This window comes from Manacus vitellinus, unplaced genomic scaffold (assembly GCF_001715985.3).
Source record: "Manacus vitellinus isolate BGI_N305 unplaced genomic scaffold, ASM171598v3 scaffold_4_pilon, whole genome shotgun sequence".
NCBI classification, from domain to species: domain Eukaryota; kingdom Metazoa; phylum Chordata; class Aves; order Passeriformes; family Pipridae; genus Manacus; species Manacus vitellinus.
The window spans coordinates 17,486,976-17,514,331 of record NW_021940604.1 but is presented as its reverse complement, the minus strand read 5'-3'; positions in this window follow the sequence as shown (position 1 = coordinate 17,514,331).

Genomic DNA, 27,356 nt, shown 5'->3' with positions numbered 1-27,356 from the left:
CTTATCCTGGACTCTTAGATGCAGGTATGAGTGCAAGTGTTATTTTCCTAAAATTTAGTGTGCTAGAAAGGTTTATTGCTATGCAAAAGACTGAGAACTCCTCTAAGCGTGTCTGGGGGGACTCTTGCGGACTTAAAACATCGTTATGGTCTCAGGGGTTGGGAACCCAAAGGGACTGAGGTGTGTGAGGGGTGTTGCCACTCCTGCTTTGCCAGGATGTTGGTATCTCCATCATTGAAAGTTCAAGGCTTGTGGAGCTGGTTGGTGGCATCAAGCCTGCTCATAAAACCTCACTGTGTCAGTCAGAGTGTTTACTGACCACTTGCATAACTTGACTGCCTACATGCTGCAATAGTGGCGGGGGTGATTTATTTCAACAACTATAGATGACAAAGTGTTGAAATCAATACTGGATATAGCATTGTAGTCATGCTCATTATTCTGTGTGTAAGAAATGGGTGCTTCTAGTTGGTCTAAGTCTAGTTGGTTTGTTTTTGATGCTTACCTTATGTACACTATGTTGACCCTAAGAAGGGTAAATGCATAATATTATCTTATGTTGTTTTAACATTCAGATTTATGGTTACTTGCTGAGACCATTAGAGGAAATCCCGGAAAAAAAATCACTACTTTTCTGTATTTGCATGGTGGACAGTAAATAGTGAACAGAGATATAGGATAAATAAATGAGTAAGAGAGAAACTGGACTGGTAGTTATTTAATGACAGGCCTCTGACTTCTTACTTTCCTTTCTTTATGTAGTTAATTCTAGTCGTTGGATACATGTGATTACTAATATCTGCATTTTTCTCTATAAGATGTGTCATTTGATCTTTGCTGTCTCTTGTCAATGACAATATTAATTTGAATAAGTGTGTAGAGATAAAATTTCTGACATTTTATGGACATCAAGTCAAAATCTGAAGTACTAGCACGTGGAGCTATTGTTAAATTCAACACAGACAGAAATTTCAGATTTTCATCAATAAAACCAACAGAGAATCAGCACAGAAAGTTTTCATTAAGACTATACATTATGATAGCTTCTTTCCAAAACCAGACAAAATTGACTGTATTACTTGAAAAAGAAATGGCAAACAAAATTGACTGTATTACTTGAAAAAGAAATGGCTTTGATCTTTTCTTCCATTTCTAAATCTGTGCTAGTAAATTGACTTTATAAACATCACAAATGTGCTGTTGGTTCTGAGATTTGATGTTTGTGTCATATGTCAATATGTGGACATATTTATCTACATATGTATGAAGCTGAAAACTAATAGCAGTTGTTCTAGTTATAGGGGTCGGGACCAGTTTATCACTATGTGGATATAACCAAAACTGTGTATTCTACACCTTCTATGTCATTTCTGATGGACTGTTAATAAATGGATCATTTCCAGCAGCTGCCCAGGGCATACCTGACACCTCAGGCTACAAGCTGGGTATTAAAAAACTCTTTGAGGATTGTTTCTTCATCTTCACACCAATGACTCACCTGCGATAACTCCCCTTTGGGGAGGCATTAGCACCTTCACACCCAGCCTGAGGGGTCATCTCTGCTAATGGGTCATAATGGACTGTCACAATAGGCAGCTGCAAGGATCTAGACCATCAGAGATTCCAAAAATATCCCATGACTCACAGAGTTAAATCACCCATTGTGAAGTTCCCTGCCTTGGAGGAGACAATGGACACTCCCATCTGAACCTGAGCACATGTAATCTTGATCTTTTTGAACTTCTGGTACCACTCCTTGGATCCAGAGGAGGACCAGAACTCCAACAGGACTGCGACTGCAACTCACAACAAGCCTGAGATCATTGCTTCAACAGAACTGCGACCATCAGCTGGACCAACAGGTCTTCCTTTCCTTTTAGTCCCCAAGGAAGCCACGTGGTGCTCAGCACAGGGGCCAACAAACACTATTCTGTTTTTTTTCCCAGAGTGCTGGGTTATACATCTGTCTTTGTGGGTTAGAACCATTTTTTTTCTCTGTATCACTGTATGTATTGTGATCTTTTTAGTAAGTTGTAGCTCGGACTTATAATCTCTCGAGTTGGGTTCATTTCTCCAGCTGGTTTACTTTTAAACCAGCACAGCACTACATTACTTGTAGCTAACTGTGACTGTGTCTTACAGCTAAAATTTTGAATCTCAGATATAAACAGTGGTTGTTTCTGGAAGCCTTGTTACTTGTGAGATGGAGCAATCAAAAAGGTAGAGAGGAAAGAAAGAGTGAAGATTAAATGTAGGGGATTCCTTTTTTATAATATAATGTCTTGTGTTTTCAAGTGTTCTCCTCTCTCCTCAGACTTTTTTAACAATTAGCCACTGGCTGCAACTGATACATAACAGGTCTCTAGACAGTGCTGGGAGTGTGCGCAGTGCTGGAGACCATGGTGCTTAGATACTCTGAAGGTGCAGTTTTTGTTTCTGCATTCTGAGCTCAGTGATGGATGCCAGGTATCTAATCAGTCAAGGCTCATATTGCTTGTGTTCTTCTTCTTTCCCAGTGTCAGCCACTCTTGCTTATCATTGTTATGATGTGAGAATCTTTGAGCCCAGTGTGATGAAGTCAGGAAGCAGGAAAAGCAGCACTCTAATTGTTTCCTATATAAATATATTTTTGTCCTACTGTTTTAATTACTTACTTTTGTCACTCAGAATTCTCAGAGAGGACTTTAACTAAGAGCTGTTAGAAGCTTTCTGTTTTAAAGTTCATATGCACAAATTTTATAACCTGTTGAATAGCTTAGTGGGTAAAGACCATCTTGCTGAGTAGGAGATCTCATTGTGAGGATATTACATGAACATTAATCTGCTCATATCAGTGTGACCTTAGGATTTTTCAGGTGGGGGAAAGGGAAAGGTGATAGGAGAAAAAAGATTTTGTAGAGTAATTCAATGGGTAAAGAATCAAAAGACAGTACTTGTCAGTGCTGCATTTGTGAATATACTCATATTCTGGACTCTGAATCCTTTGCTGCAGGACAAATATGAGCCATGGTAAGCCTCCACATTTAGCCATCTCATTTTCATGCAATGCAAGTTTGAAGCAAGTAAAACAAATGGATTTTAGCAACCTTTGGTGGTAGTTTCCATGCTGACAGCTCCCCTTGCTTTAGAGCAGAATAGTGTCTTAGAAAATAGGAAACTTTTTTCCTCTAGGGGAGAAACTGCCTTAACTGAACAATAGATATTAGAGTCAGGTGTTATAGTATACAAATACTATACTACTACTGAAGTCAGTATCATGAAGCTAATATTCTGCTTCCTGTAAATTCTGGCATCTGTCATTCATTTTATATCAAGGTTAATTTACACACATAACCTCTGAGAAATAATTATCTTTCCATTTGTTGAGATGGGTTATCTATCCTTTACAATCTGATGTGTGTTTTTCTGACTATTCCAGACTATTTTTGTGTTGACCTTTAAGGTAACAAAATAATTAAGTACAGCAGTGTAATTCTGTAGCTTTCAATTCACTACCTTAACAAGCTCATGGTATTGCAAGGCCACTAGCCCATCCATTAGGTCTGATCATGCCCTTTTGGAATCAATAGCAAAAATCACAATAATTTGCACTGGTTGTGCTCAGACTCTGGAAATTACTTTTATTTGCAGAATTACACAATAGCAGGGGTTGAAAGGGACCTGTGGAGATGATCTAGCCCACCACGCCTGCTCAGAACACTGGATACCCAGAACCATGTTCAAATGGGATTTGTATATTATTCAAGGATGGAGACTTCACTGCATCTCTGGGTAACCCATTCTACTGTTCAACCACCTTCACAATCAAAAAGCTTTTTCTTGTGCTCACATGCAATTTTCTGTCTTTTGACTTGTACCCATTCCTTCCTGATGGATGAAAAGCTGGACATGAGCTGGCAATGTACACTCACAGCTCAAAAAGCCAACTGTATCCTGAGTTACATCAAAAGAAGAGTGGGCAGTAGGCTGAGGGAGGTGATTCTCCCTCACTACTCCACTCTTGTGAGACCCCACCTGGAGTACTGTATCCAGCTCTGGGGTCTCCAGAACAGGAAAGATATAAGCCTGTTGAATCAGGTCCAGAGGAGGACCACAAAAATGATCAGATGGATGGAACACTCCTCCTATGAAGAAAGGCTGAGAGAGCTGAAGTTGTTCAGCCTGGAGAAAACGCTGAGGAGACTTTGCAGCCTTGTGAAAGGGAGCTTATAAGAGAGGTGTAGACACACTTTTCAATAAGGCTTCTAGTCATAGGACAAAGGGTGATCGTTTTAAACTAAAAGAGGGTAGATTCATATTAGATATAAGGAAGAAATCCTTTACTATGAGGTTGATAAAACACTCAAAGAGGTTTTTCAGAGAAGCTGTAGGTTCCCCATCCCTGGAAACATTCAAGGTCAGGTTGGACAAGACTCTGAGCAACCTGGTCTAGTTGAAGATGTTCCTGTTCATTGCAGGAGGGTTGTGCTAGATGACCCTTCAAGGGTTTGGAAGGTCCCTTCCAACCCAACCCATACCATGATTCTATGACATTATGATTAATTCTATGATTTTCTTGTCTTTTACTATCCACCACTGAGGAAAGTCTGGCTCTGTCTTCTGTACACCACACCATCTTGCATTTGTGCACATGGGTAAGATCCCCCTAAACTTTCTCTTCTCCAAGCTAAATGGTCCCACCTTTTAACCTCTCCCCATACGAGAGATGCTCCAGTTTCTTAATCACCTTCTGTGCTCCCTCCAGTATGTTCATGTCTTTTGTACTGGGGAGCCCAGAAATGGACCCAAGAGTCCAGACAGTGCCTCACTAATATTGAACAGAGGAGAAGATGGGTCTTCGTCAGGGGGATGCACTGCTGTCTCATGGTTGCCTTGTTAACCATCAGAACCTGAGGGTCTTCTTTTCTGTCATAAACAACAATTGATTTTGGCAACAGTTTTTAAAGGCTCATTTGGAGATAGGGAAATACAAGATGCAACACATATGCTGGTTAACAACATATTTTATTCTAGTTCAAAATATAAAAAAGAGTGGAACTAAGAAATTAATAAAATGTTTAAGTTTAATGTCCAGCTTAGACTGTTATTTTGATGTAAATACAAATTGCTTAATATTTGTTTCAGAACTCGTGTCTACTTATTCTGTTTCATGCATCTATTTCCCTCCTGTAATTTAGTTTGATGGAATTTTTTTGGGGAGAAATTATACAACCAAAAGAATTCTTTCATAAATAAAGGACAAGATACATAATTGGTTTAAAATTACGTAGATAAAAACCATTGCCTGTCAAACTCAGACAATACAGATTGCTACTTGTCAAGAGAAGGATAGGAATGCCTTTGACTCCTCTGCCTGATTAAGTTTCATAACATAATCAGGAAAGCTTTTCCATTGGAAATAAAAGTTACTTTTTGAAGTTAATTACATATCAATACTAAATGACATAAATTAATTGCTAACAACCTGTTTGGCTTTTAACAGAAATCGTAACTCCCTGTAATTTACTATAAAGGTAATTTGATTCCTTAATTGAATTTTAATTGTTTTACACAGAACTCTTTGATATGCAGCTAATAATTGCATTGCATATGACTTGATGGTTTTTTTCTAAAACAAATTTATTTTTAATTTACCCAAATATGCTTATTCTTTTCCTGTAAGTATTTAAAAGATTTCTTTGGTGAAATATGCTTATTTTTTTCCTGTAAGTATTTAAAAGATTTCTTTGGTGTCCTTGGTAGACAGCTATAGTTACTAACTCTGGCTTTTGTCTTAATAGCACGTACAAAACAGAAAGTGATGGGTTCACTTCAGTGAGCACTCAAAATTCATCACTTATGAAATTTCTTTGGGGACCCTTTAGACCAGATTGGTATAATGTGATGCTAGAAATCCTTGAGCAGCTGTAAGATTCTTGTTGGCAAGGTGCGCATGTGGTTGACTGGTTTTTTGGCAATCTTTTTATCACTGCAATATTTTCTGGTGGCATTACTAGAGCACAGCCCCATGTGTTGAGGCTACATAATGTTACTGAAGAAGGGAAGTAAGAACAGTGAAAAAGAGAAAGGGAAGCTATGAAAAGTATTAATCTAATATACTCCAGACCTGTCTACCAAAATTTTGAATGCTGGTTTTAGTATCATCTCAAGTGAGTCCTTAGCAAGCCAGGACAGAAAATTTGCTTAGGTTGTGGACTGAGAACTTTCTAAATAAAGTGAGGAAGAAATCCTCACAAGCCTTTCTCTGTTAACATCAGTCCAGTTAGGATTCTCTGAATAAAGAGGAGGGAGAATCATTTCAGTGAAGCTTGTGCAAAAGGGTTGCTGTGTTTTCAGGAAGAAAGGTCCATTTTGTTCTACATATTCTGAAAATTATAGATGTTTTTAATTAAAAATTAAATAGACTTGGATTTTCAAGCTCATTTATTAGCCAGAGACTTTATACATTTCTCCTTTATCCTCTTCAGGATATCTTTATCCTCTGATTTAATTCTCAAACCAAGTGTTACCAGACTTCTAGTTGTATTGCAGTAGATTCCTTATTTCCTTTGTTTGGCACAGTCAATAAAACTTTTCTAGTATTTAAAACCACTCCAAATTCCCAAGGACATATCTAAGCAGGGAAAGTGTTTGGAAGGTAGCTAAATTTTAAAACCCACTCTAAATTTTGCAACTTTGTATAATTTGTTGGAGATTATGTAAAATCCCAACTATTACATACTTTTAACATTTTGTCCTTGAACTCTCCATTTTAGTAGCTACGGTTTTATTTTACAAAATTGCTGCTTCATAGATTGTTGTACAATCTTTCCTCATTAGTAATCCATCAATATTTTCCTATTACAAAAGAAGGCTCTGCTTAAACTCAGCATATAATGCACAGCTTTTACATGTGAACAAGGCCCTGTGGAGCCTGAAAAATTTTATGTGTAGAAGTGAAGCCATACTTTCTATTTGTGGGATCAGTGCTTTCAAATTGTTCAGGGGAAGAGCTCTGTCTTTGAAGACAGAATATATCAGGGTTAGACCATAATTCTGGGGTACAAGAGTGGAAAGATGGTTGGTGGAAGTATTTCTTTCCTGTTTGAGAGAACTTCTCATTACAAAGTCAAATGGGAGAAAATTATTATAAAATCAAAATATTTACTTATTTTTTTAAAATTTTTGATAAAGTCTAATTAATAAAAGAATATTTTAATTGCATGGCAAAACAATAAAAATATTTACAAGGACTTCTGAGGATTTAACAGGCTTTAACAGTTAATTTAACAGGATTTAGTAGTTGATTAATTTAACAATTAATATATTTTATATTTAAATATTTACAAGAGGGCCTAGGGTTTTTTTGGACTGTTGAAGAAAAACCCTCTCCAGTGATAGTTTTAATTTTTTGAAGTATGCAAATGTTTGTAAAGAATGTACATAGTTAAAGCAGCAAGAAGAGCTAGAGAAGTAATGAAAAGGAAATTCAGTTCTTTAGAGAACAAAATCTTTGGAGAGCAGTAAAACACTAAAAATAAAAAGGCCCAGTCTTAGGTAGATTTAACGTGTCAGGAAAATGACAAGCTGAAGAAATGATGCTGGAAGAGAAGGAAGAAAAATGTTTCTGCTAGTGCATTTTGTGTAATGGAATTGAGAGAAGTTAAAACACAAGGAAATGTGTGTACATCTCTTTCTCGAATCATTTGCTAAATGTATGTTTTCAGTGGGTCCTTGAAGGTGAGTCTTGAAGGTGACTTTAACAGTCAACTTTAAAATTAATGTAGGAACTGATGATAAATGTAATCTGTGTCTAAAAAACCAGGTCATTTAACACACACTAACTTGTTTGAAAACAGTTTGAGAGGAAAACTTTGCTCTGCAAAAGTTTTCTAGAAAATAGTTAAGCTAAGGATACTAATTCCAAGAGGTTAATCAGAACAGCAGGCAAATGATTGAAAGTGGCTCAGTGAACACTTCTGCCAGCTCCCTCAGCACCTTTGAATGGATCTCATGTGGCCCCATAGACTTGTGAGTGTCTAAGTGGTGCAGCTGGTTGCTGGTCATTTCCCTTTGGATTATTTCTCAGGTACCTTTTGACATCACTGACTCCCAGTCATCCACTGTTCTCAGGTAGACTGGCATCACTGGCCAAGCTCTCTGGGTATTCCTGACCTTCATCTCCACACAGCTCTGACTGGGGAAAGATCCCCACTTCCAGGCTCTTTTCTGCAGCCAGGATTGTCATCTTCTGTTTTCCAGGCCTTTCTTTTTTGAGACTTCTTCTTTTTGGCACCAGCTCTTTTTTCTTGGCCCCCAAGCCTTCCATTTTCCCAGTCTAAATAGGTCATTTTCGCAGTCTAAATAGCTGATGTGCAGAAGCACAACACATGATTAGCCTTCCAATTGGTGGTTCTGTGTGATGTTTTCTTATTAGTGGAAGGATTCAGGATGCGTCACTTTGTTCAGTCTGAGCATCATCAAAATTTGCAACAAGCCCACACCAGCTGCATCTACCAAAAAGCAGTTTTCTTCCTGAAAGTTGAAGAGTTTCCAAAATTCAGTTTCAGACATTTACCCCAGCAAATATACACTCAAGTAGCTGCTGCCTGTTAGCATTCAAAATTCAAACTGTTTTTTCACATACAAATGAATATTTGGAAAGTTCGTTTCTAGTCCTGCCTTAAAACACTTTGAACGTTTCTATTCCCTGTCCCTGGTGGGGGTTCTCATTCTGGACTTTTCCTTGATGATGAGAAAGCTGAAGACATCATTGAGCATCTCAGACTTGTTGAATACAAAATGAAAACAAATGCACAAAATCTCGATTCACACTGCAAAATAGAATTTTGATGTTTTTTTCTTCAGTCTATGCAGAGAACTCTGAAAAATGACCATCTTTTCTGAAGCAAGTTGATATTGCAGCAAAATATAGAATGTAAGCATCCATTAGCTAGGATGACCTGTAAGGCATGAAAGTGTTTCCTGTTCTACGGTAAATAAGTATACTGAGATAGAAGTGAAGAGAGCAGCAAGTGTAATTGATGGTCAGCTAAAGCAAAATGCACAAAACTTGAGGATACTGTATCTTGCTATGCTCTTATTGAGATGGACTGCCTGGTACATTAGGGCATGAGAAGAAATTACGAAATGGTTCTGTGGGTTAGACTGTCATCAGCTTTTGACCGACCACAAGCCTCTCAAATGACTGAAAAGTAACAAGAACATATTCCAGTGGGAAGTCAAATTATTGTTATGCAATTGGTGCTCAATACAAGATCATGGAAGGGCCTTGGCTCAGTAGTTGCTTCTACCTTTTCTAGACACTCCCTGAATACTATTAGTTCAGATTCAATTTACAGAAATGTCCAGAAATGCTGACTGTAAAGTCATAAATAGTCTCTGTCCCAGAGGGCTTCAAATATAAAAGAAAACTGAGGCAACTCTTTTGATTTAAAAAAAAAAAAAAACACAAAACTTTTTTTTTTGTCTTTTGTTTTTAAAAACATCTATTTTGCACTGAATCACAGATTGCTAAACTATAGCATATGTGTAAGCCTCCCCTCAAGTGATTAGACACAAAAATGGGAGCTGCCTCCACCAGCGGTGTTACGTGTTGCTGGCACTGTTCATGTTCAAGGACCTGTAGTACTTTAACTCTGCTAAATACCTCTTTGTCATGGATTCTTGCATCAGATGATAAGACATTAGGTTTTAAAGGGTATTAGAAACTGACTTAATGTAAAGTATAGTGGAACTATGATAAAATGTACTTTTCATACCAGGTTTGTCTTCTCTAAGAAGTAATTGATGACAGAGTGTGACCTGTCACTGTAGACTCGTGACGGCCAATAAAGACACAAGCAGTCTAGTTGTGTGCAGAATACGTCTGTCTTTATTTTGTCGTCTGCCTTTTTATATCCTTTGCTAGCAGCAAGCAGCAACCTTATTTTAGGTAAGCAAGCAACAGCGTTTTAATTGGCTAGGATTTATTGCTGATACATTTGGCAAAGCTCAAGGCCTTTTTGTGGTTCCCACATCCTGGGCCTACTGGCTTTACGATCTGTCTTTGTTCCTCCATTAGGGCTGTGTACTGGCTTCCTTATCTTCAAGGATACAACAGAAAGCTTGTCAAGTCAATATCTTCATCCAGGGAGCTAATAGACCTGCTATTAACCCCTATAGTGACCTTACTTCTTTCAGACCATCAGCCTCTGCTCATCTCCTAAACTACTTTCTCCTCACAGAATTTCAAAAGGTTTCTTGTCTGCTTTCCTCTTCTAATCTCTGACATTTGAAAAGGTCCCTACCCTCTGTCTGTGCAATGTCACCAGCTCCTGAACTTACAAAAAACCATTTTTTGAACAGGCAGATGTCACACTTTCAACTCCATACAGAGATGTTAAGTAAACTGGAAATAAGTAATTTAAAAATAAATTATTTATATGAAAACCTTGAATTATCTATAAAAGTTTTTCAGCAGAGGAAGTTTTGGAGGAGCTCATGAAAAATCAAAAAAACACAGAAAACATGATGTAATAGTGCTGATTAAATTTAGAAATAAAATATCCAATTTTGAAATACAATCAGACATTGCTCACCTGAACTTCAAGCATGCAAGTATTCGAGTGCTATGGCATGATTGAATTTCTGTCACCTTGCCATAGAGAGACAATATTTCTCTTCAGCATGGGAGCCCAAAGCAGGCCATTAACTTCCTAAAAGGGAAGTCAAACAGATTAGGCAGATACTTGGGTCTTTCTAGAAGTGAATTCCTAATTTTCTGGATCTAACCCATTTCACCTATTGGAGCTGGTGTGACCCAGTGCACTTTGTGCATAGCTGGTCCCAGAAACAGGAACACAGGAAGGCTGTACTTCCCTCTGACCTAAGAGCTCAATCTAAAAATAAACCTAAAGAAAATGGAAAATACAAAGCTGAAAACAGCTGAAAGTAAGAAGACGAAGCTACTAAAATCAGTGCATCTGGCTGCAGACTGTGACTCATGAAATCCATAGGTTTTTGACTGTTAGAAACCAACAGAATACACCAAGAATATCACTGTACCTTTTCTGTCATATTTTTAAAATATGACAAGTATTTTCTATTTGTCATTGCCATAGACAAGCTATTGGGATGACTGAATTCAATGGTTGCATTGTTTAAAAACAACAATAAAAAGCACAGTCCAGGACAGTTCTTTGCACCAGCTGGCATGATATGACTTATTTCCATACCATTAATGCTCTTACCCAACTAAAGAGGGTGGTCTTATTCAGACAGCCTGTTGGAAATGAGCCCATAAAAAACTCCAATGCATGTCTGGATTTGTTTGAGAGGTTTCTAGTTTAGAGGTTTCTAGTTGATCATGGTAACAGTTTAATTATTAGCATAACAATCCTCAGGCAGGAGACTATATACTTCTTATTGTGCTGCTCTGGAGGTAGTCAATTATAGTCATTAGTAAATAGGTCATTATAAATAAAAAAAGGAAAAAAAAAAAAGAAAGAAAAGATCCTCTCTTTCTCTTTTGGCTTTTATTTGTATAGCTCTCCAGTCATCTATACCTTTTTGACAACCCTTGAAAATCATCCAAAACCATTCTTGCTAGCGTGATACAGGGGAAACACCCCAAGAGCCTTCAGTCTTTGAAGCACAGTTTGGGACATTTACAGAGGGAGTGGACTGCCTGTACCTGAGAACAAATCTGCTTTGAGCAGTCAGAATAGACAAACATATGGCAGAGAGCAAAGAGCAATACTCAACCTCTTCACATTGTATCAATACATTACAGTACCCTGTTGCATGTTGGCATGTACAGTTTGCCTGACCTCACTGTCATTTTCATCCTCTAGTGTCATGTTTTCCTTCTGTTCTTCTGCTAGATGTATGGTCCTTTTCCTCTCCATTCCCTTGCAATATGTTTGGATAAAATACATCTATTCTATGTGGTTTTGCAATAGAAGTTGATTAAATCTCTAAAAGTGTAAGAGTATCAGCAATCCATGATGACTTAAAGTTAGTAGAAAAATATTGTCTATTTTGCTTTGAATTAAAAAAAAAATAAATTATTGTACAGAAGGATTAACATGACCAGGTGTCTCGTAACCTTTACAGGAGAGATTGAATCTCCATATATTAGACATACATTCCACTTTCAGAGAAATGCAATTTCTTTTGCTAACTGATCTATTTCAGTAAAGATCAAGGAATGATTCAAAAGTCACTCACACCAGGTGCAACCTTAAAAATAATTCAGACTGGTATACAAAAACATCAGTATACTCAATCCTGATGACCTTTAAAAATGGCTATCGATATTAATTTTGAGCACCTGTAAAGGTGAATTCTAAATAAACATATCAATTGGTGCTACATATATTCCATCTTACAGGAGTTGTGACTCTTACATATACATTGACTCATTAGTTTTTCATGTTTTCAACTCTTGACTGATTATTTAGTCTTCAGCTTTTGCAAATGCCTGGTTAACTAGTGAAATATAATGTAGGAAATGGGGACTGAATCATTCTTTAAAGGAGGGTGTCAAGTTAATCTTCCCTTGCATGACCATGCAATCAAACAAGGCAAAGGTGAATCATAACTAAATTGTCAATCAGAAGAAATCCCTGAATACGCTTTACTGTCTAGTGAAGCTTTCTCTGAGAATGGGTGATTCTCAGAATTGAAATCTGTCGATTTAACTACAGAACAGAAAATAAGAGGTTTTACAGTTTAGAGTGAAAAAAACTTTTTCAGTTAATGTACAGAAGCCTGAAAAGCACCTGCTTCTTGATATTTTGTGCCTGTTGCTTGAATTTTGCACATGAAAATACAAATGTCTAGCTGTTAATTGTACCTTTCATTTGTGTATGTTCAATAATGAATATATGAACTCCTTTTTTTATCTTATATTTCCATATGACATAATTTTTTGTTGCATAAATTGCATTCACCACGTGTCATTCATTACTGGAGTGACCTTAAGCTACATAATAGGTTTGAAATTTATTTTTTAAATCCTAATGTTAGATTTTTCCACATTTATCTGATCATTAGTTAAATTTTCACTTCCTTTTCTTCACTTAATTTTCATTAATGCAAATCAGAAACTGCTTTCTCAAAGAAAAATAAAAATTATTTTTACATGCCACAAGAATACACACTCTGTTTGTCCTTATCTTTTATATTTGCTTATCTGATGGCAAAAGGGAAATATGTTGTATTTGGCAAAAGAGGTCTCAAGTTCTAAAAGTGAGAAGTACAAAAATACCTTAAAGATTAGCCACAGCACTGTGTAAGAAACACCATGACTCCCAGAATTTTGGGATGCATTTCTGTGTCAGTAATTTCCTGATTCTTTGTGCTTGTAAAGTGCACCTTTCCTTGTATTAAACAGTATTGAAGCAAAAGTCTGTCAAAGCTTGTATATTTGTCACTTTCCTGTTCTGAAGTGAGAGCATTTGACTTCAGGGGCATGAATCCAAGTTTTGGATAATCTTTAGAGAATTTATTTAAAGAATAGTTAGACTGTCTTTGATAAAAACATAGTTCATGTCACCATACAATACTTTAAAATACTGATATATTTCTATAGCTTTTTCTTATTCTTTTTTTCTTTACTTTAATTTGTTTCTCATAGCTGGTTTAATTTTTGTTTAGTTTTTCCTCACAACCAGTTACTGTTCTAATATTCTGTATAACTGTCAATTTTTTGAATGCTGTCACTGATGTGATTCAGACAACTGAAGAGTGTTGTCTCACCTCTTTGTCTGCACTGCGTAATTGATAATAATGTGCTTTTCAGAAATTTAGAGAATTTTTAGGAGCTACATCAGCATTTCAAAATTCTCACTTCTGAGTTACCTGTGGTATGTATATATCCATACCTGAAATAAATGTAAGAGAGTTTTGTGGGATTTTTAAAATAAATGTATGTTGCTCTAAAGGTAAATACTGGACTGTAGAACCTGGAAATTTTAGGTGATGGTCATCCCACCTATCAGATGTCTGGGATTTAGGTATCTAAACTAAGAATCTTGTTTTTCCATAATGAATAAAAGGTAATAGAATTATTTAAAAACCAATTCAACTTGACTATTTCTTTCACCTTTTACCATGGAATAAATTACCCTTTAGAAGTGCACTATGTTTTAAATTGTGTGGAGTTTATTTGCTGACTTTTCGACTATCCATTTTTATCTGTTGTTTGGTAAGTGGAACAGCCCTGCATATTACCATTGCTTTTCTCCACGGTTTTGTATCACATATTGTTCTTCAGTGTATCATGTGGTTCCTACAATTCTTAATTTGGTAGAAAACTTAGGAAAAAAATAGTGTCTGGAAAGATTTCATTTTGACAATAATTGCACTGTTTAATCAAGCAAGTTTTTTCATATATGATTTATTCATGGAGATGTTAAATTCCGGTCATTTGTTCCAAGGTATTTGAAGTGATTACCCTGACATCCTTTAATAAATGTAGAGAAAATATATAATAGCTGTACACATTTATACTACGTAAGTTTTTTGATATTGGTAGTTATTCATTAAAATTCTCCTGAGCTTTGAATCTTCCACACAGTGTTGAATTTTTAAAAAAATTTGAAGAAAGGTTCAGGCAAATTAAAAGTAAGTAAAAGTATGGCACCTATATATGTGTGCCTCCTCCCTTTCTCCTCCCATAATGACAGCACCACTTTTTCTTTTTACTTGTGCAATTGCCAAATAATTATGGTACTATATCAAACAATGCCAGTGTTAAAAGGACAGGCCTAAGAATTTTTAAAAACAAAAATATTATCTCCGGGTTGTAACTGAATTGGACAAACTGTACACATCTGATGCAAATGGACTCCCTGCATCTCAGAAAGATGGATTATTTCAGGGCACTGTCCTTGGTGGCGTGTTGAATGAGATGCTGGTCATAAAGAAAGGCCTTTTAGGATCTTGCAATAGAAATGAAGGTGGGTGGTTCTTGCCTTGGGGATACAGAGATTCATTCCTATCAGAACTGTAAAGGTTTTTAGTAAGACCTTTATAAGTATTTTCCACCCTATGCTACCTACATTGATATAGGGCACCTGCCAGCAGTGAGCTCAACTCCTTGGGGTACATTGCCCCTTGGTAATAAGCCTCTACGGGGATTTACTTGGCTACCCCCAAAGCTGCAGAGAGAGGCATGCAAAAAGCATAGGCTGAGAAAAGTGGTCCATAAGACAGAAGGAGAGACTCAGAACTCCCTAATTATCCTATGATTCCATTCACAAGGTGAACAGTAAGAATTAATTGTTTAACTGAATACTTCGATTTGTTTTTTTTCTGGGCTAAAGCAGGATGAAACACTGCGAAGTTTCTCAACAGCTGAAAAGCATCAGATGCACATACATGGGTACATCAGCAATGACATTCTAAGCATAAACCTAGAATTTTGTAATTTTTCAAAACTTGATTTCGCAGCCTTGACATTTTTAATGCTTTTTGTTGTCTGTGGACATTTCTTCCATATTCTTAGACCAAGTAACTGATGCTTATATATTCCCAACTGAAGAAAAATGTGAATGTGTGTAAATTGTACTTGTTTATTCTCTTTTGTTGTGATCTTGTAGAATAACTAAAGAGACTTCTTTTTACTTCTCTGAAAACTGATGACATCAGGTAGTATTTTATTCTAACTTTTTAAATGGCAATTCTTTATATATTTCCAAATGTAATCTCTCCTGTATTTTCTCTCTCTCTCTGTTTTTTTTTTCCATGTGCTTCTGCAAAGCTTTATTGATATATCCAAGAAAGGTTACTTAAGCATTATTTTGTGTTGAGATACAGCATGTTTTCTATAAATAATTCAATATTATCTACATCCTGCAGCAGGAGTGTATTCATCCTTGATATTTTCTATGAAACTAAATTTCATACCATTGGGAATTAAAAAATCAGAGAGAATGTTCTCTGATGCATATCTGACATAGTCTTGGAGGGTCAAGTTCAGCAAACTGGGTATCAGGTAAACCAAACAAAACAAGGGACACTGTGGAGTGCAGGTTGCTAAGAATAATAACAATGTTTTCTATCTGAAGACAAAATCAGAATATCAGTAAGAGAGATATATTTTTAGTTTAGAGGAGGAAGGAGAGAAGGAATTAAACCTTGAAACATGTTCAAGGTGAACTGAGAGGAAGCAAGGTATCCTAATTAATTGGATATTATTGGAAAACAGAAGAGTGAGTATAAGATTACAGTATAAGATTAAGTTGCTCTTTTAGGATCAGAGGGAGCTGCAGTCATTGCATCACTCTATTTTGTGCCGTGCATGACATTGGGCTTTTGCCTTTTTCTCTATGCCTGTTCTAAACAGAATAATAGCACTTGCTAAACTTTTCAGTGTAAAACATGTGAGCTGTTTATCTTCCAGGATAATTAGAATTTGCTGCATGTTGGAGATAATGGTGATTCCAATATGTTAACTGTTTTCTGTCTGAAAATTTCCCAAGTAAAAGAAGGTATTTTATCAGACTGGCTTGTTCTGAAAGACAACATCTGTATTTTCCTCAACCATGTTTGGAATTGTGTGTCATAGTAAAAAGTACAATTGCACTCACTCTAACATTACAATGACACAAATGTTCCTGAAACCATAGAAAGAAGTTGTATTTGTATGTGTGTTTGCTTCTGTGTCTGATGGTATAAAAATGTTGGATAGATTTTTGACGGATGGCTAAAGCAAGTAGATTTTGGAACTGTATTTAAAGCTGGATCAATAAATCCTAGCAGATGACATGTACTGATTCTGAAGAAGTGATGAAGGAGGTAAAATAAACTAATCCTAATAACGATAATTTCCAATGGCCAGGAAGAGTACACATGAAAAATGCTTCTGTGATATAAGCACTGTATGTTATTTACTGCATGAAGGTATCTGAGGATGTTGTCTCAGACAAAACCCCTTAATTTCTGATCTTTAATTTCTCAGAATAAGTTTAGATTTAAATATTCGACCCCCCTCCATTTTAAGTCAAAGTTGAAACAACAACATAGCTGGAAATAAGCCCTTCTCTTACTAATTCTTAGTAGGATATCCTTAATAAGATATCAAAGATATTTAAAGGGAAAAAAGGCCCCTGAAAGTCCACACTGCAAATTCCGCGTTGTGCCAAAAGCTGTAGTAGCCTGATTTCTAAAATGTCTGATACAGTCTAGATTTGATTTGCTAGATCAAATTACTAGATTAAGAAAAAGCACTGGATAAGGAAAAACACAGAGAAAAGAATAACAGCAATAATAATAAAGTCTTCTAAGGCTTTATGTTTAGATTAGAGTGTTTGGATATAAACTTAAAAATGAAGCAATATTTGAAGGTGAAAAGTATTCAGAATATGCTAGGAGGTAGTATTAAGTGAATTAATGAAAGGACCTTTTTACTGATTAACTATTACTCAGTTAGAAGAAACAACTTTCAAATGCCAAATGAAGGTAATGTGATTAACAACAAAAAAGAAAATTATCACACTTCTTATCAGCCTAAAGGCAATGTAAATGTAACAGTGCACTTGGTGCTGCAATGTGTTGTAAACTGTTTATCTTGGTTTGTGGTGAGAAGCCAGGCACAGAGGGATTTTATGCATAAATTCTTCAGTGAAATGGAAAAAGAACAGTAGCTTTGGTGTTAATACAATGTTCTTTTTAGTAATCAAGTTCCTTGTTCAATGTTTGAAGGATAGAAATATTTCAGTGACTCTCTCCCAATGCCAGGTGGCAGATGGCAAATCTAGAGGTGTAAATGAGGAAGAGCACATGCCAACTGCCTCTCGTGATACACACATCTGGCCACAACACTGTAGTATAAACTCTCTGAAAGTCTAAAATCATTCATTGTGAAATTAAAGGAAAAAATTATAAATTAGGCAAGGGAAATAGAATAGAACTGCCTGACTGAGAATGGCATTTAGTGTTGTGTGTGTGCAGTTCTTATTTGAAAGGGCATTGTTTTCCTCCCTGCTTCAGGAGACACAGTGTGGTGACTGCCATTTTGAGATTCAGATGCAAAGTCCTACAGGCTGAGTGAAATCTGTCTTGGTAGTTTTATTCTATTCTTTCAGTGTCTCCTTCCTTAATAAAACCACCACTTTTAGGCTTGTGCAAGATCAGTTGTTTGGAACATGGGAATGAAATTTTACCTTGTTTCAAAAGGGATTTAATTTCAACAGAGATTGAATTTCTCAGTGAGGGTAGAAAAGCATGTACCAAACAGTCTATTATGACAAAAAATTAGCAGTGAGTCTGAGTTCTTGCTTTAATATATTTTGAGTGTGTGGGCTGGTGAGTGGGCTGGTAGATGAAACTCAGTTTTCTTATTCTTAATTAAATTATTTCATATTTTAAGGTAGAGGCAAATTTCTTTAATATATTTTGTGCTATTTCCACTTGACTGTCTTGATAGTCTTGAAACTCACCGAAAATTTTCATAGAGTTAAGGATCTCTGCTTTGTTCTGAACACACAGATGGCACCAATCGGTATAACTGGGAGAAAAAACTTCAATAAATAATTTGTCTCTTTACTAACACAGGGGTTTTTTTAGTGCAATTTCCAGATCACTATCTCAAGTCTTACCAGACTGTCAGTTGGGGGTTTTTTGTTTGTTTGTTTGTTTTATACAGAACTGTCACTGCACCAAATATACAATATTATGTGGCCTTTGGTTTCAGTCATGCTCTGTTGGACCTAGGTTTTATCCATGTTTTTGAAATGTTTTTTGTTAGTCAGGAGCACTACTAGTTTGTTGCATTCATGAGCTATAGGGATGAACAAAAATAGGTCTAATTTCCTCAATAACTGTACTTGCTGCTCTCACTGCTTGTGAGCCACAGTGTAAACCAACCTTTGGAAAAGGCCTTTATCACTCACCAGCACTTCTGCATTCAGATACCAGCCATAGAGTTAGTCTTGTGCAGTCTTCTGAGCTTAGAGTTTCCTCTTGGGTTGCCTCTTTGGAACAAGTAAATAGCTCAACAGGCTTGTGAAAGTGATTTGACTCTGGCCATGCCATTTTCCAAATGGCAACACCATTGCATTTTCACAAACATCTGTCAGACTGTGTTATATGTCACCCTAACAGAGGTAATTACAGTTTCTAGCTTGTGTGTATGTACTCTCCAGGTGACTCACAAATGCACAGGAGTTTCCAGCTCTTGTGTACATCAAATTTACTACAAATGTACAGACCATTTTTGCAGCACCTGTTTGGGATGTCCAACACATCCAGGAAATGGAAAATCTATTTTGCCCTCTTTAGATCTGCCCTAAAAATCTGCTGCATCCAGACTACAAGCATTAAAATGAGGACATGTGTTATGCATATTGCATACAGGGTGCTTCAGCCATGATCATGCTTGGGCAGCACAAATTACAGTGCAGAGTTTTCAGATTCTACCTGGAAGATATTTCTCATCAGGAAAAAAAGACAAGTCCAGAAAAATAAACATGTCTGGCAGCCTTGGTTGTATCAGGAATTGCCATTTCCTATGTTGAAAGTGGTGACAGAATGCACTGTGCACAGTTTCCAGTGTAGGATGGTGCTTAATAGGCATGAATAAACCTTATTGATGTCTGTGTGTGAGTCCAAGGAAGCTTGAATTATTTAGCATGTGCCAGTGTAACTAGTGTCATGCACATGAGTTAAGCAGTGGCACACTGTGAGGGACAATCCCTAGCCACCCGCTGATGTCATTGTGAATTACTAATACCGACTCACAAGCTAGCAATGGGCATGTGGTTGGCTAGTTAGAGAAGATTCATTAATTATCCATATATGGATCCTGTAGAGCTGAGTACAACTCCCTGGGATATAAAATTGCGCAGTGACACCTTTCTGGGGAATATTTTCCATATATCTGCTATGTGATAAGAATTAGGTGACTCAAATTAGAAACTTTATCCTGTGGTTTTTGGTATTCCTGGTACATGACATTATGAAAAATACAAACACTAGAAACTAGAATTTCTGTGGCTGTTAGTACCTTGGTATTATGATGTCTACATAACAGCAACACTTTTTATGTGTAAAAATGATGCCCCTGTCATGATTTAGGAGTGGTATTCTCCAATTTAGCGTTCCCACTGAAACTACTCCAAACCACATGCCACCCAATCACTCTCCTTCCTCTTTCCCCTCCCCTGCAGCAGGCTGGAGAGGAGAATTGGAGGCACAAAAGGTAAAGAGATAAGAACAATTTACTGGAATCAGCAATAAGATAAGAATGTGGCCAGTAACAGCAACAGTACTAATGTCTGATTTATGGTGAATTTGCCACCGGCTGCCACAAGACAGGACCCTCGAAGAGGAGATACTAGGACTCCCTGAAACAACATCTCAGCCTTGACCATATTGATCAACATAACTGGTCTACTCTGGCCTCCAGTCGGGAGGCCTGGAGACACACCATCTACAACGCAGCTGTCTCCTTCGAGAACACACGCAGGATCACTCTCAGGGAGAAAAGACAATGCAGAAAGAATCATGTCCTGCAGAATATACCACCTAAGGAGTCTTTCTGCTGTGCCTTTTGCAATCTGACATGTCTATCTCATATTGGCCTCATTAGCCACCAGCGTGCTTGTAACAAATGTGGATAGAGTCTTCCTCAATCTTCATTCGTGAAGCCTAGCCATGATGATGATGACTAATGCCTGAGTGAACAAGAAAAGAAATGTAACTGCTCACTCCCTGCAGAAACCCCTGACAATACTCAACTGACCACTCCCACTGCTAAGCTACTCCGACCCAGAAACAAGCTCTTCCCTCCACCAGAAATGGTGTGAGGTGGTATAGAATAAGCACCAGGTCCTGGTCATGCCCTCTCCTGGCTACTGCAAATATTAACCCTGTCCTGGTGAGAACCAGGACAGCCCCATATTCATAATATTACTTCACTCTATGTCATAAGCCCAAAACACTCTTCTGTGTCAGAAATAGTAATCTTTATCTCAAAGTATTTGAGATAAATGATTATTTTACAATCAGTTACTGCAACCCTAACAACACAGTAGGCTGCCTGGCCCTAACCCATTGTTACTGTTTGAATGTCTTCACTCTCATGCTCCATTAAACCAAATGAGAAGTGATCCAGATGGTTTTCTGATTGGTTGTCCTGAAAAGTCTCTAGCAAGATGGAACAGTCATGGAGGCTTGACTCATAAGTAGTGTTCATGAGAGACAAGACAGAGCTGAATAAGCAGGGTTAAATAGCCTGAAGTAGCTCTGAAAGGGAAGGAGGAGCTCTGTAGAAGGCATTTAGTGAGAATAGTTCATGACTGACATTTGAATTCTCAGGCTTTCTTGACTTCTTGCTTGCTCTCATGGATTTGTAGTTGCTTGTGAATATTTTACATATTTTATTTTTGGCACATTTCAATCTTAATGAGACACAGTATTGAGAGCAGCCTCAGCATCCTCCAAGTTTCCCATTCGTTCCCATGTATTATTAATAATACATCCAGTTCACTTAAATGGTCTCTAACTTCACCTTCACCTATCATGAACCTTTCACGCTCAGCCCCATTCAGCCACTCTGGTCTCCTGTTGTCCCACACATGAGGATGGACTGTTCTTGCACGTGAAAGCTGCACAGGTCTTCTGGGCAACTTTGCTCTTTGGGAGAGTTTCCCACGAGAGCCTGCTGAAAAGGTCCCTGGAGAATGGAGCATGTTCACATGATGTCAAGGGCTATTATTCTCTTATTTACCTTCCTCACTTCCTTCGGGATCTTAATTGGCAGATTTGATCTGCCAATCTCATGCATAGAATCTATGTCAAAAAACTATCCCAAACATACCCCAGAAACTGGATTACTTGTACCCTAACATGTTGCCCTTCTAGATGATTAAAGTATCTCATGACAGTCAGGGCTTGAGATTGTAACGTTTTTCCCAATTGCTTTAAGAAAGCTTTGTCTATTTTCTCTTCCTCATGGGACAGTCTGTAAATATGTTGTCTGGTACATTCCACCTCAGCACAGCAACCAGAGTGCTGCTCCCCTTGACAGCTGGGACAGCTCCTGGCCCCCAACTGCAGCTGGGAGCTGGGGAAAGGGTAGCTGTGTCCTTCCTCAGGAGCTTCGTCTTGGTCAAGGTCTCTGAGAGGACAGAGGCAGCTTCTCCCACTGCCATGTCCGGAGACACAAGTCTGTGGTGATGAGGGGGGTCTGAGGTCCTGCCAGGAGGTTGAAATCAGCAATGTAAGGTCAGGATAAGTAGGAAACAGGGCCAGACACCAGAACAGCTACCATGTAGCTGCAGTATAGGCCTGAGACAAGGGCAGCTCCTGAGACAAGGGGTGCAGGCTCTTGACAAAGCTTTTCACAGCTCTTTCTGCCAGCTTTCTGCTGGGTTTACATGTCAATGTGATCTGAGCTAGCACAGCTGTGCCACATTGCAGCTGGCCTTGAAAGCAGGCAGTCAGAGACCCGATGGAGGCAGTGAGGGAGAGGCTGCAGAGTCTGTTGATGCACACTGGGTTTGGACAGAGGCAGCAAGTCTCTCTGAAATCTGCTCAGCAAGTGGCTTCTTGCAATATCTTCTGGTTTCTTATCATGGTTCACTGACTTTGGGAGCATCAGGCCTTCAGCGCATGCTGTTCTCTTACTATGTGCTCCAAACAGGATACATTTTTAAACCTTGTTTATCTGAAATTGAATGTGTAATGCTACAGGTTTTAACCCAATCCTTGTAGGCAACACTTTGTCCAGGGCATCCTCTAATATTGCTTGACGCAGACACAGGAAATTGCTGCTGTCATGGTCAAGATTAAGAGGAGAAAAACATGTTATTGCCTGTGGTGTTTTATGAACATTCATACCTGTGGGCCAAAGGTTTAATATTATATAATATCTATACAAAATCAGCTTATTTTCATAGAATTAAAGACAGAGTGGAGTATCTGTGCAGTATCATTTTAAAAAAATGTTATCAAAACTCTGGATTTTTGTGATGCAGATTTTAAGTGTTTTCTTACTTTTCATTAAGAAAAAAAGGTTTTAGTAAGGTAAAATAAATCAATAGGAAAGCACTTATCTAAATATGTTTTTCAGGCTTTCATCTTCTTGATGATGGTGAAAAAACAAATTGGAGAAAGCATCTTCAAATTATATCAGTGTGATTAACTGCCAAGAAAGGTGTACATTGGCCAGGGTTCTATAATTTACTGTGCAAGACAATGCATATAATTGTCTTCCATGAAAATATGTGAATTATGTAAAACTATGTAGTCCTTTGCAGATTCAGAATCAAGAAGCAAATGTGGCTGACAGTGTGGTTTTGTCTCAACCACTTTTGCTTTTTGGCCATTTGTTGATGGCTAGTCCTGACTTCTGAAGCATAAAACCTGATTCTCAGCATTCTGACTGTGTGAGGAAAAGATGACCTTGTAGCTCCCTTAAAGCTAAGCTGACACAATAGTTTAGATGAGGATGAGTATTCACTCTGATTAAAACAGTACAAATACATCTTTCTGATACCAAGGGAAGTATACAACCTCCCATAGAATCATATGACAGCTTGGGCTGGAACGGACCTCAAACATCATCTAGTTCCAACGCCTCTGGCTTGGACAGACATGTGACACATTAGATCTTGTTGTTCAAAGCCCTTCCAATCCAGCCTTGAACATTGCCAGAGATGGGGCACCCACAACTACCCTGGGCAACCTGTTCCAGTGCCTCACTACCCTCACAGGAAATCTCTTCCCAACATCTAATCTAAGTCTCTCTTCTTTTAGTTTGAAACTGATCTCCCTTGTCTTATCACTATCTGCTCATTTAAAATATCTCCTCCTCTTTTTTATAAGCCCTCTTCAGGTACTGCAAGGCTCAAATGAGGTCTTCTGGTAGCATTCTTTTCTCCAGGCTGAACATCTCCAGCTTTCTCAGCCTGTGTTTGTAGGACAGGTGCTCCAATGCAGTGGCCCTCTGGACTTGCTGCAACAGGTCCATGTCTTTCTTGTGCTGAGGACTCCAGAGCTGGATGCAGTACTCCCAGTGGGGTCTCATGAGAGCAGAGAAGATGGGCAGAATCACCTTCCTCAACCTGCTGGCCACTCCTCTTTTGATGCAGCCCAAGACACAGTTGGCCTTCTGGGCTGTGAGCAAACACTGTTGGCTCATGTTCAGCTCTTCATCCAAGAGAACCTCCAAGTTCCCCTCCTCAGGGCTGCTCTGAATGACTTCTTCTCCCAACTAGTAATGATGTCTGGGATTACCCCAAATCAGGTGCAACACCTTGGCCTTGTACATTTTGAACTTCATAATGTTCTCATGGGCCCACTTCTCATGTTCATCCAGGTCCTTATGGATGGCATTCCATCCTTCAGGTGTATCAACTGCAATGTTCAGCTTCATGTCATATGTCAATTTGCTGAGGGTGCACTCGATTTCACTGTTTCTGTCATTGATGAAGATATTGAAGAGCACTGGTCTTAAGACAGAGCTTTGTCATTAGCCTCCATGTGGACATTGAGCCATTGATCACAACTTTCTGGCTGTGCCCATCCCGACAATTTCATATCCACCAAATAGTCTACCCTTTAAATCCATGTCTCTCCAGTTTGGAGATAAGGATGTTGTATGGGACCATGTTGAAGGCTTTATAAGGCTATCAGTAAGTATATGTGTTAATATAGGAAACACACAAAAGACTGGATTTTGTTTTGTTTGTTTTGTTGTAGTGAGGTTGTTTTGTTTTGCTTTTTTTTCTCCCCTGCAATTGTTGAATCTCTCTGTTGTTTGACTTTCACATAGATTGAGTTTTGCTGATGTCAGGGACCATTAGGATAGTCAGCAGGCAGCAAACTGTCATGGAATTCCAACAGAAGACATTCAGTGTCAACATCCTGGTGTTGACTCAAACAGGGGAAAGAGGGACGGAGTGATAGAGATAGAGTAATTGTAACTTTCTACTGTGGGTGAAAACCAGCCAAATGTCAACTTTTAATGCAAATCTAATGATGTGAAGCTAGAAGACAACTTAGAAAAGTGCTTCTTTCTTAATGCAGCTGAGTCTTGGAAATGAAGATGTTGAGATTAGGAGAAACCTCTCAATTAAAATAGATGGGAGGACAAATTGTGGTCATTGCATCAGCCCACATATTTTTACAATTATGAATATCAGAATAGTACAATTGTCCTCTAGCATTATTACTATAGGACAACTATAGTGTAGTTCCTTCCTCTAGAAAAACCCACCTTCTTTAACAGAAGGGAAAATAAATGGCAGAGAGCAACCTGGGGTGACAATGTAAGCAGGTGATGATATCTCAGTGATACACGACAGACCTAAGTCAAATGTGTGTGGAGAAACCCCACAGCAGAAGCAGGAGCCTGTCTGGTTGTCCAGTTCTTGACAGATCCTGTCACTGGTCATTGGCTCCTCCTGTTTCTTTGGCATGGACAGCCTCCCTGCAGCTTCTAACACACTCAGTCTATAAGGAAAATCTCACAAACAGCCCACTTCCCCTGAAGTTATACGTAGTGGCAAATGTTAGAATATAATTAAAGCATAACTCTGCTAAACTACATTGTATTTAATACTTCAAAATGGCAAAACCAGAGCAAACCTTTTCAAAGAATGCTTCGGTTCTACTAAAAAATATCAAAGTATTTCCTCTTGCCTCCTGCAAAGAACATGAGTGTTTCAATGCTTGTACTTGAATGAATCCTGAAATATGCTCTGCACATACCACTTCATGTACTTAGCCAGGAGCAGTAAAATATTATAACTCATTCATCACCCCTTACACAGTGAATTGGTTGTTACAGCAAACCATTACAGGCTTCACAACACATGTTCAAGAGCACAGTAAACAGGCAGAGTGAGGATCTTGAGATCTTTCTAGTCTGCACTGCTAATTAAAAACAATCTTACAACAGGTGCCAATGAAAGGTACAAGACCTTTGTCATGGTCAGGTTGTATAAAATATCTCTGTGCAAAGAAGAACTTGTGCTGAGATCATGATCAATGAGACTTAAAAGACCAAGTGCAGATAAAGCCAGGCAGTTGAGGTGCCATGAGTACTACCTACATGGCTTCAGTGACATGATGTTATCTTCAGACTATGAGCATGTGAGGGACTGGAAAAAGTTATTAAGCTTATTACTGCCTCTAAACAACTCTGTATGTGTGGGAAGGGACAGATCAGGCTCTGCCAAGGTGGAATGGTGTTCTGCCCCTCATAATCCCACCTCCTTGAGAGCCTGTAGTGCAGCTGTCAGTCACTGGCACACTGTGAGCACTGCCCCACACTACATCCCCCCGAGCCCCTAACCCAGCCCCAGAATGGCTAGTAGACTGAAGGCCCCACTTGGAGGGGGAGTGGCTGCAGGAGTCCAGAGCAAATAAAGCCAACACAATACGACCTCTGCATGGTCATGGTCCTATTGTTCTTGGATTTCTGGTAGCTGGTTCTATGCTGGACCTAAGGCCGTAGCTATAATTCTCTCTTTCTCTCTTTCCCTCTCTTTCTTAACTACTTCTCCTTCTCTTAATTTCCTTTTCTGGATAGTTGGATAACTTAAACCTGGATGGATTGGAATTTGTTAAATGAATGCTTTGTTAAACGCTTTATGTTGATTGAATGCCTGTTTTAACTTTCGCTAAGTTCCCTTATTGTCCAAAGTTTACCAGTAAAAGTGTGTTATTTTGACCCCTTGAAAAGCACTATAGCATTTTTCCTGTACGTTGCCTCAAGGTACAAAAGAACTGAAGGCCCCTTTAAAAAAAATCCATCAGTGGATTTTTGGGGCTTTATATCTTTTTGATGTAAAACACCTTTGATGAGCTTGTGAGAAGAGCTTGGGGTCTTACAGATCCTGTGTCACAGCTGACAATTTTGTGCCTTTTTCCTCAACTCCTGACTCTCTATGTAGAGCTGTCTGCCACCTGCCACTGAATAAGACATTAGGGTTTAGAAATCCTGTGTTTGAATTGCCAACAAGTTAGCCAAAGTATAGTCAGCTCACCAGCCTCAGTGACGCTAGTTGCACCCACAGTTAAAGTTATGATCTAGTAAGACATCTCAATGAATCATCAACCCCATAAGCTGCTAGCCATGTAAATTGTATATAGCAATAAACAGAATCCAGAGGAGGAATCCATTTCTACTCCCCACACCGACTGTGTACTTAGTCAGCATCCATGATGAAGGCTGGCTGTGCTTTGGGGAATAGGCCAGGTGAGGTTGATTGCTGCTGTATCCCTGGGTGACTTCAAATAAATCATACAGCTCCATCTGTGTCTCAGTGAAATAGCACTGTGGAAAGCTTACATTTCTTGTATGTGCCTGAATACTTGTGATCATCTGGGCCACGAGAAATGATATTTAAAGTCCCCTG